The sequence below is a fragment of the Dama dama genome, chromosome 2, assembly GCF_033118175.1.
Source record: "Dama dama isolate Ldn47 chromosome 2, ASM3311817v1, whole genome shotgun sequence".
In the NCBI taxonomy this organism is placed as follows: Eukaryota; Metazoa; Chordata; class Mammalia; order Artiodactyla; family Cervidae; genus Dama; species Dama dama.
This window is the reverse complement of record NC_083682.1, coordinates 37,052,497-37,062,145: the sequence shown is the minus strand read 5'-3', so window position 1 is coordinate 37,062,145 and position 9,649 is coordinate 37,052,497.

Below are 9,649 nucleotides of genomic sequence, written 5' to 3'. Positions count from 1 at the left end.
TGGAGGATGGAGCAAATTACTTGCTGCTGGAGTTTCAGAATGGAAAGGAAACACCACATCATTAAATACTCATGGGATTCTAAGTGGAAAGGTCAGAGTTCAAGCCCAGTTCTGTCAGTTAACAGTTAAACGTGTGTGTGTGCTCAGCTGCTCTGTCTTGTCCAGCTCTTTGCAACCCCATGAACCGTAAGCCACAAGGCTCCTCTGTCAATGGAATTTTCCAGGCAAGAACACTGAAGTGGGTTGCCATTTCCTGCTCCAGGGGATCTTCTTGACCCGACCTAGGGATCGAACCCATGTCTCTTGCATTGGCAGGTGGATTCTTTACCATGGCACCACCTGCGAAGGCCTAACAGTTAGATGACATTGGATAAATATCTGAAGCTTGGTTTCCTTGTTTGTGAGAATAGTAATCCCTGTTCTATATCAGCTATTCTAAGGATCAGATGAATTAATGGTGGTGAAGGGATTAAATAACTGTAAAGTGCAGTATAAACACATGGAGTTGTCAATATTAATTCCTCCTGCTACGGATGTGGTATGAAGAATGATTCTTATCTGACAGCCTTCTAGGTAGAGCCACCAGACAGTGATGATGGTCACTAGACAGAGGATCATTAGAATGGAAAGTTAAACCCAGCCTCTCTCTTCTTTACTCAAAAGTCCTCAGTATAAAATGAGGAAATGGAGGCCCAGAAAGGTGAAGTACATTATTGACCAGAGCCACACAATTAGTGACAGAAATCAGGATTGGTTACTCCACTTCATGTCCAGGACTCTTGCCCATACACCCTGCTTCCAACCTTATTGCTGGTACTCCGTCTTGACATGAGCAGTTAGTCAGAAAAGGAGAAGAGGGAAGAAGTTGGACATTGCTCAGTCTTCTCTATTCCCATTTATTTATCCCTGGAGGTTCCCATGTGTGTATTGTTTGAGGTGGTATAAAGGAGACTTTTGAATTGAAATAAAAGGCTAGATTCTCAGACAGAGTCACACTACCTCATACCCTGGTCTGTACCCTGAGTCGTGTTGGTGACTGAATAACAATACAGGCCAGTGACAGCAGGACATTTTGGAGCATTGTTTCCCAAATAGATTTCTAGGGACTGTTTGTTTCAGGGGAGCTTCTCAAATAAACTAGATACTTGCTGCATTGATACATCCCCTCTTGGGAGATTCATCATGTACACCAGCATCGAAAAGCTTCTAAGCAATGTCACAGTAAGGGAAATTTGTTCAGTTTTGTTTAAAGTTTAAGCCGACAAATTTATTTGCACAGAGAAGATGGTTTTTCCCTTGAAATGCCTACTGTCATCTCCTATTCTTTCTCTTCCTCCTAAGGAAAAAGGAATATCATTATGGGCTGGTGTCTGTCTCCATATAAAAGGGACTTGCACACGGATGTCCCTTCCAATCCTTCCCCATCTTCTATAGCTCTGGGTAGAGCAGACGTGGGCTACTACGCTTTGGTGGCCTTAGAGAGTTCTCGGTCAGGATGAAGCAAAGCGTCAAACTTAAAAATCATTGAGCAGATGCAAATGCGCGCTTGTGTGCAGATGCCGGAGTGAACAGCTGACAAGAGGCAAAAAAAAAAAAAATCACATTATCTACCTCTCAGTGAACATCCGTGTGGGCAGAATATTTTCAGGTCCAGTCAGTGTTCGCCTCCAGTGCCTTAATTTGAAAGTGACTCATGCTTTCCTTCCACAACTTACATGCAACTCAATGAATTGAAGGAAGTCTTGTCATTCAAATTCTGAATTCATTGGAGGGAAAAACAAGAAGAACTGGACCAAAGTCATTCTTTGTCTTCAGTCAAATGTGTCTTTGAGGTAAAATTCAGGGTCTGAAGTAGAAAAGTAAAGTTTAATTTTTTTGCATTCCTGAATTTATGGACTGTGAAAATATTATACATTGTATAAATTTCACATTAGGATCTTTTGGTACCATTCCCACAGTTCTAGAAAATTGGCCATTTAGTTAATTAATACATTAAAATTATCTGTTTTGAAAATTATTCTATTTGTATAAAAAAGAATAAGGCATGATTCTTCTTTTCAAGTGGTTCCTAGACCAGTGACAGACACAGAAATTGTAACAGATGCCCAGTTGAGGATAAAAGTTGGCTGTACTATATTGATCAGTGAGGAAATTTGGAGAGGGAATCTCTTTTGTAGTAAGAAAGGGAGGGCATTGAATTTATCCAGTAGAAACAAAATGAATTAAAGTAATAAGAAAAATGAACAGGTTTATAAGACCTGCTAGAAAGATAAAAACAAAGCTAGAAGGATGTCTTACTTTCTTCAAACTGTGTGAATGAAGGGAACAGGGTCATAGAGTTTTACTGACTAGAATTAAAAATTCGATAATCTCTGAATTATCATACACCGTGTTACCCAGTGTAAATTCTTGGGCCTGGTGAGGCCAGGCCAAACAACAGTGAGGCCAAACCAATTCAAACACTGGAGTTTGGAGCAGAAAAGGGTTTATTGCAGAGCCATGCAAGGAGACATTGGCTCATGCTTCCCCCCCAAATCCTGAACTCTCTGAAGAGTTTCAAGAAAGCGTTTTTTCAAGGCTAGGTGAGGGAGTGGTGTGGTTGGTTGTTGGGAACTTCTTGGTGTGGGAATCCTTTGTTTCTATAGTTATGCATAGAGGTCAGACCACAATTTTCCTGTAAAACTCTAACAAGACAAATGCTCTCTGTTCTGCAACTTTTTATCTTTATATGGATGGAAAAGTGTCCTACATTTAAAGGTCAGAGCCTTGAGAATGGGCTGTCCTGTACATTTCAAGCTATAGGCAACATTCTTAACTCTAAGCAAAAGCAATAGAGCGCAAAAGCTAAAGTAAAAGAAACATCTAGTATGGAGTCAGCTTTGTTCTCCTTTACAACCATTTACAATTGCCCTGGCCCTGGGTCCTCCAATTTATGATGATAATCTTATAATAAGACAGATGAGATGCCAGCGAAGAATGCAAGAGAGTGTAGCCATGTGCTAAAGAAAACTTTGTTTTGATAAAAAGTAAGAACAGATTTAGGAGGAACTTGCCACGGAGCATAGGTAGTGGATAATGTGAATGATACACGAAAAGGTTAACGTCTGACTGGAGGGCCTCTGTAAATAGTGCCTGCTTTTAGTTCCTCCTGATGATTTGGTTACATGGAGAGTCAGTAAGTCAGAGAAAATATATATTGATGTGTTCTTGTCTATCCCTTCCATTGGGGTTGGTACCTGGAATGGACTTGAGAATATAAAAAGCCTAAACAGTTCTTGATGTTACTTCTGTATAATTTGTTTGGGAAATAATTGATATCAGCAGCCTTTTATTGGCCCTGTTGTCCCTTACGTTGGTCTTTATAAACTGAAATCATCTGAATGGGGATGTATGACTAGATAATGGCATACGTGACTTGGTGTTTGAGTAGGGTGTGAGCTGATCACTGAGGAGAGATTCTTATCCCAGCTCAACTAACAGGAGCTGCCAGAGATGCAATTAGCTTGCATGCAGGTGTTTCAGGGATGAATCCATCTGGAATTCTCATAGGAATACTCTCTCTCAAGCCATATATGTTTGATTTAATACAGATTTGGTTTTGGAAATGCATGTAGCTTTCATGTCCATAAAGAGACCTGCAAAGAGTTAATTCAATGAATAGATTTGTAATTACTTGTAGCACGTGAAGAGTCTCATACATGGAAAAGCATGGGGAAGGAGAGGTGGCAGCAAGTTAACAGGATTTGTCTGCAAGGTTTGGACAATATGATAATTAGAATGAGTCAAAAATTACTATAAGACAAGAAAGCCAGGGATGACTGTACTGACAGCATCTTTGTAAGCCCAGTATCCACATCACCAGTTTCAAGAGGATCTTGTGCTGAGTCTAAGAGAAAACATAGGAGGACCAACTGGAAAGGAGCATCCCTAGAGGGGAGGATGCTTTTTATGGACATTTTCATGGCCAGGAAGTATATACACCTGTTAGTCTTGACCTTCTCTGAGTGTAGTCATCAACCCAGGGTGAAAAACCAGCTGACACCATCGCAGGCAGTGTCCATGAGAGCAAGGAGGTAGTCTATAAGCCATAAGGTAGACGTTCTGGCAGATTCCTTGAGCCCTGCCTCCCTGACTTGGGGCTACTGGTCCTCATGAAGGAGTTCAGGGCGATGGCATCACAGCTTCACAGATGAACTCTAAAATTATCCCAGAGATAATTTTTTCCTCCCAAAATTTTAGTTTTGAGAAAAAGAACCCTGATAATTATTGTTCTTCTTGTCTATCCACTCCTACTCTCTCTTAGCTCTGATTCAGCAGGTTTGTTATTCATAATACAAATGTGTGCTTGAAACATATTAATAAAGTACTGTGACATCAAATAGGGCACGGTATATAATAATATCCTCATTATACCAAGATCATCTCAATTTAATATTTTAGGGAAGTATGAGCTTTCTTAAAAACAATAAATCTCTTAATTTAAAAAATGTTCACATGTGCAACCACTAGCTAGACCACAGCAACCATACACCTTTTATAAACAAAGTTCAGTTAAATGATATTTTACAGCTTATCAGTGATAGTGCTATGTTCCCACTTAATTCAACTATGGAGCCACTAAGCAATATTTTTTTTAAAAAATCCAACTAGTTTCCAGTGTTTGTACAAATGAGAACTGCAAGGCTTCTTGTTGCCTGGAAGGAGAGAGATTTAACACAGACACACTTTATGACAAAATATTAACAGCTAAATCTTGACTTGGAACCAGCTTTAAAAAGCATCTTTTGGAAAATAATCAACGAAGTCAGAGTTTTTGTTAACCTACTTCATTAACCTCTAAACTGTCGACATTTAAAAAATTTCCCTTATTTTGTGGTCTTAGTTTTGCTGACAATTCACACTCTCTGCCAAAGAAATTATAATTTTGCAACATTGCAGATACTAGATATTGTGGTTCTCAATGCCTCTGAAATGGGAATCAATGTTTAAAACGACTGCACAGCAAAGGAAATCATTTACAAAACAAAATCAGCCTATTTAATGGGAGAAGATATTTGCAGATGACGTGACCAATAAGGGATTAATATCCAACATATGTAAACAGCTCATGCAACTGAGTGTCAAAACAAAACAGCAAATAATCCAATTTAAAAATGAGCAAAAGAACTGAATAAATGTTTTTTCAAAGAGGACATGTTTATGGCCAATAGGAACATGAAAATTGTTCAACATTGATGTGTGGCCGAAATAGCTCAGTGGGAGAGCGTTAGACTGAAGATGCTCAACATCACTAGTCATCAGGGCAGTGCAAATCAAACTCACAATGATATATCACCTCACACCTGTCAGGACGCCCATCATGACAAAGACCACAGCAGAAGCTGGCTGGGGTGTGGAGGAAAGGGAACCCTCGAATGTTACTGGTGGGAATGTAAATTGGTGCAGCCACTGTGGAAAACAGTATGGAGGTTTCTCAGAAAATTAAAAACAGAATTGCCACATGATCCTAGTGGCCAAATAATAATAATTTTGAAAACAGGAGATGACAATTACAGTCAATAGAATTAAACTGAATCTTGTTAATGCTCCATGAATTCATGATAAAGCAGAAATAGGAATGTTAACACAGATGAGCTAAAGATTGTGTTTCCAATATTGTGCGTAAACATGCCATTTATGGACCAACTTAAATTCTGTGAGTTTTAAGCTGAATTTTAGACTAACAGGTTATTAATCAGAAATAATGGTCAAATGAGAAATGAGAGGAATTCTGATGAGAGCATACAGATTTGGAAAGTAATGACATAGTGTTTTTATTAAGGTGAAAAACTTTGAAACCTATGTAAGATTTAGAAACATGTTGAGTATATAGTACTGATCAAAGGAAGAATTCAGTGGGAAACTCTATTTTATAGGAGATGGGTCAGCTGTCAGTGTTAGCAGATATAAATGAATTGTTAGTAAATCTAAAGCAAAAGAGAAATGTAGATATTAGTAAAAACTTATGGAGTAAGAGAACAAACTAGGATACTGGAAGAATAGTGGACTACATGAATCAAGGGATCAAGTACATGCATTGCTGGGCCAACTAGCATGATTCTTCATTAAATGCATTTTTTCTAGAAAACCCTAAGCATAACATGGCTCACTCCTACACTTGGCCATCTTCGTCTTAGACTTCTTTCTCTGCCTCTTCTATTGGCTAGTGGTGTTTTGACAATCCACAGCACTAAGTGGAAGAAAAGCAGAAGTCAGCATGTGTGTGATGCACAGTGAGATGCAAACAAGGAAATATTGAACTAGAGTTCATAGGAGCTTCATCGAGTTGGTGGCACTTTAGGTTTGGAGCCTAAGGAATGAATAGGCATCCTTTGTCCTAATAATGAGGGGTTGAGGGAAGGAAGAGAAAACTTTCCAAGGAGGAAGCATGGGATTTGCAGACAGGAAAGTGAGAAATGCGAGATACAATTGAGGAACTTCAACTTTTTAGAAAGGTTAGGGTATAGGATTCCAAGCAGGAGGAGATATGAGGTATCTTTCAAATGATGAGAGGCCTTGCATGCTGGTGCAAAGCAGTTGGAACTTACAAGTATTGTGCTGAGGAAAAGTGAATAGATTTAACTAGCTTCTAATATTTGCACATGCAAACTATATTTTAACCTCAAGCTATAAATCCCAAATTCACTGTTTGTACCTTTCATTGCAAACATAAAAAACCAATATTCATCTTAACTTTAAAAAAACCTGGAAGGTACACAGGAGGTTCATTTACATTTTAAAGAAATCAATATGAACTCTTCTATTGATGTAGACAATTCAAATTAAGCTCCAGCTAAAATAACAAATGAAATCAATTACATGCCACAGGCTAACTTTACAGACCATCATCTCCTCTTTACAGGGTCTCTTACTCCACACTTGGTTGCCAGTTGAGAACATTCCTTCTGCTCTGAGAAATCGGCATGATCAAGCCAGAGTTCACGATCTATTAAGGCTGTAAATGTCTTGGGTTGGCCAAAAAGTTCATACAGAAATGGAGTCACTTTTTGTTTTTTTAATGTCTTCTCTTGACTGCAGTCTTAGTGATAAACATTTGGTTCCCTCCTTTTTATCTCTTTGAAAAAAATAGAGCGACATACCTGAAGATTCTCTGATTTTAATTATCCAGGAAAAAAATATTGGATATTGACTGTAACTCAACCACATTATTTTTTCTTTAGTGTTCACAGACACCTAATGGAGTAGGTGTTACCATCAGCTCGCAAATACAGAACCCAATGCTTAAAGAATTTGTGTACCTACGGTCACACAGGAATGGATGCGTCTGTCAACTTGAAAGGACATGATCTTTTCACTGCACTGGGCTACTAAACCCTACAGAGAGACAAGCAGTTGGGGATATTACTGTAGGGAAAGTTATGCCATCATGGAGATGTTATACTAGGCTGCTAAGCTCTTAGGGTTACCAGGCCTGGCTGATACTTTCTCAGTCTCTCTTCCAGAGTCTCATAGGGAGTTAATGTCCTAGTGCTCTCTTTGTTTTTTATTCTTGAGAGTATTTTCACGACCTCATTTCAAAAGGGGAGAACAGAGTATAGGGAGGTTTAGAGTTTAATAACCTGCCAAGGGTCTTAGAGGGGTTGCTGGAAAATGCATCTAGTTGTTTTAATCAGTGATAACTAAGGTTTCAAGATTCTGAAAAAAAAATTTCTAATTCTCAAGCAGAGATTCTAGACAAAAGTGACTTCTGCAGTTAGGGGTCCAGCTGTGGGCTTTTACTACCACTGGGATCCATTAACAAAGATGGAAAAGAACCAATATCATGTCTTGAGGTAATTTCTATTGGATACTTGTTAGCTAGGGGGAAACTCGGAGTCCAGAGAAAACTTTCTTAAGGGAATTTGACTTTTATCTGTAAAATATGAATCAAGAGGCAAAAGAAGGTGTTTGAAGATTGATTTAATACTCATACCTTTCAGCTATGATGTGCCAGCAAGACCCTGCTCTTGATACTTGATGTATAGTAGATCTAATTCTCACAGCAACCTAAAGAAAAAAGTACTCTAAGCTTAGTTTTTAAAAATAAATTTTATTTTTTAGAGAAGTTTTAGGTTTTTAGCAAAACTGAGCAGCAAGTCCAGAGTTTTGATCTTTCACATGCACAGCCTCCTGTAGTGGCAAGGTCTTGCACTACAAAGGTACATTTGTTAACAATCCATGAACCTACATGGATACATGATTATCACATAAAGTCCATAGGTTACACCAGAGTTCATCCTTGGTGTTCATTCTATGGGCTTTGACAAATGAATGACATATATCCACCATTATAAGATCATACAGATTTGTTTAATTGCCCCGCAAATCCTCTGACCTCTGCCTATTCACATCCATCCTTCTTCCCTAGACCCTGACAGTCTTTTCCAGAATTTCATCTCTTTGGAATCATATGGTTTATAACTTTTTCAGATTGGTTTCTTTCACTTAGTAATATGCATTGAGTCTTTTCATGGCTTGATAGCTCATTTCATTTTAGTGATGAATAATGTTTCACTGTCTGGAGGTACCACAGTTTTTTACCCATCAACCTACTGAAGGATATTCTTGATTGCTTCTTAGTTTTGGCAGTTGTGAAGGAAATTGATATAAGTATTTTCTGTGCAGGTTTTTGTGTTGACATTAGTTTTTAGCTCATTTGGGTAAATACCAAGAAGCACAATTGCAGTATCGTATGGTAAAAGTGTGCTTACTTTTGTAGGAAATTGCCAGACTGTCTTCCAAAGTGATTACACCATTTTACATTCCCACGAGCAGTCAATGAAAGTCCCTGCTGCCCCACACACTCATCAGCAGTTGCTATTGTCAGTGTTTTGGATTTTAGCCATTCTAATCTTATAGGATGGGCTTCCCACATGGCATAGTAGTGAAGAATCCACCTGCCCATGTAGTAGACACAAGAGATACGGATTTGATCCTTGGATTGGGAAGAACCCCCTGGAGTAGGAAAGGGCAATCAACTCCAGTATTCTTGCCTGAAAAATTCCATGGACAGAGGAGCCTGGTAGGCCACCATCTGTGGGCTCACAAAGACACTACTGAGTGCACAGGCAATCTTCCGTGATGGTGTCTCACTTTTCATCTGTAACTTCCAAATGATGTATGCTGTTGAACATCTTTTCATGTAAAAACTTGACATCTGTGTATCTTTGTGAGCTGTCAGGTCTTTAGCTCATTTCTAAGTGGCTTGTTCACCTTCTACTTATTGAATTTTAAGAGTTTTTGTATATTTTGGATAATGGTCCTTTATCAGATGTCTTCTGCAAATTTCTTTTTGCCCCCAATCTCTGGTGTGTCTTTGCATTCCCTTGACATTGTCTTTCACAAAGCAGAAGTTTTTAATTTTAACGAAGCTCAGTTTATCAGTTATTTCTTTTATGAATCATGCTCTTGCTCTCTAGAAAGTCATTGCCTTGTCCAAGGTCATCTAGATTTTCTCTTATGCTACCCCTTAGGAGTTTTAAAATTTGGCATTTTGTATTTAGGTCTATGATCCATTTTGAATTAATTTTTATGAAAGGTGTAAGGTCTGTGTCTGGATTCGTTTTTAGTTTAGCTCCTTTTTAATTTTAAACTGTTTATTTTGTTTGGG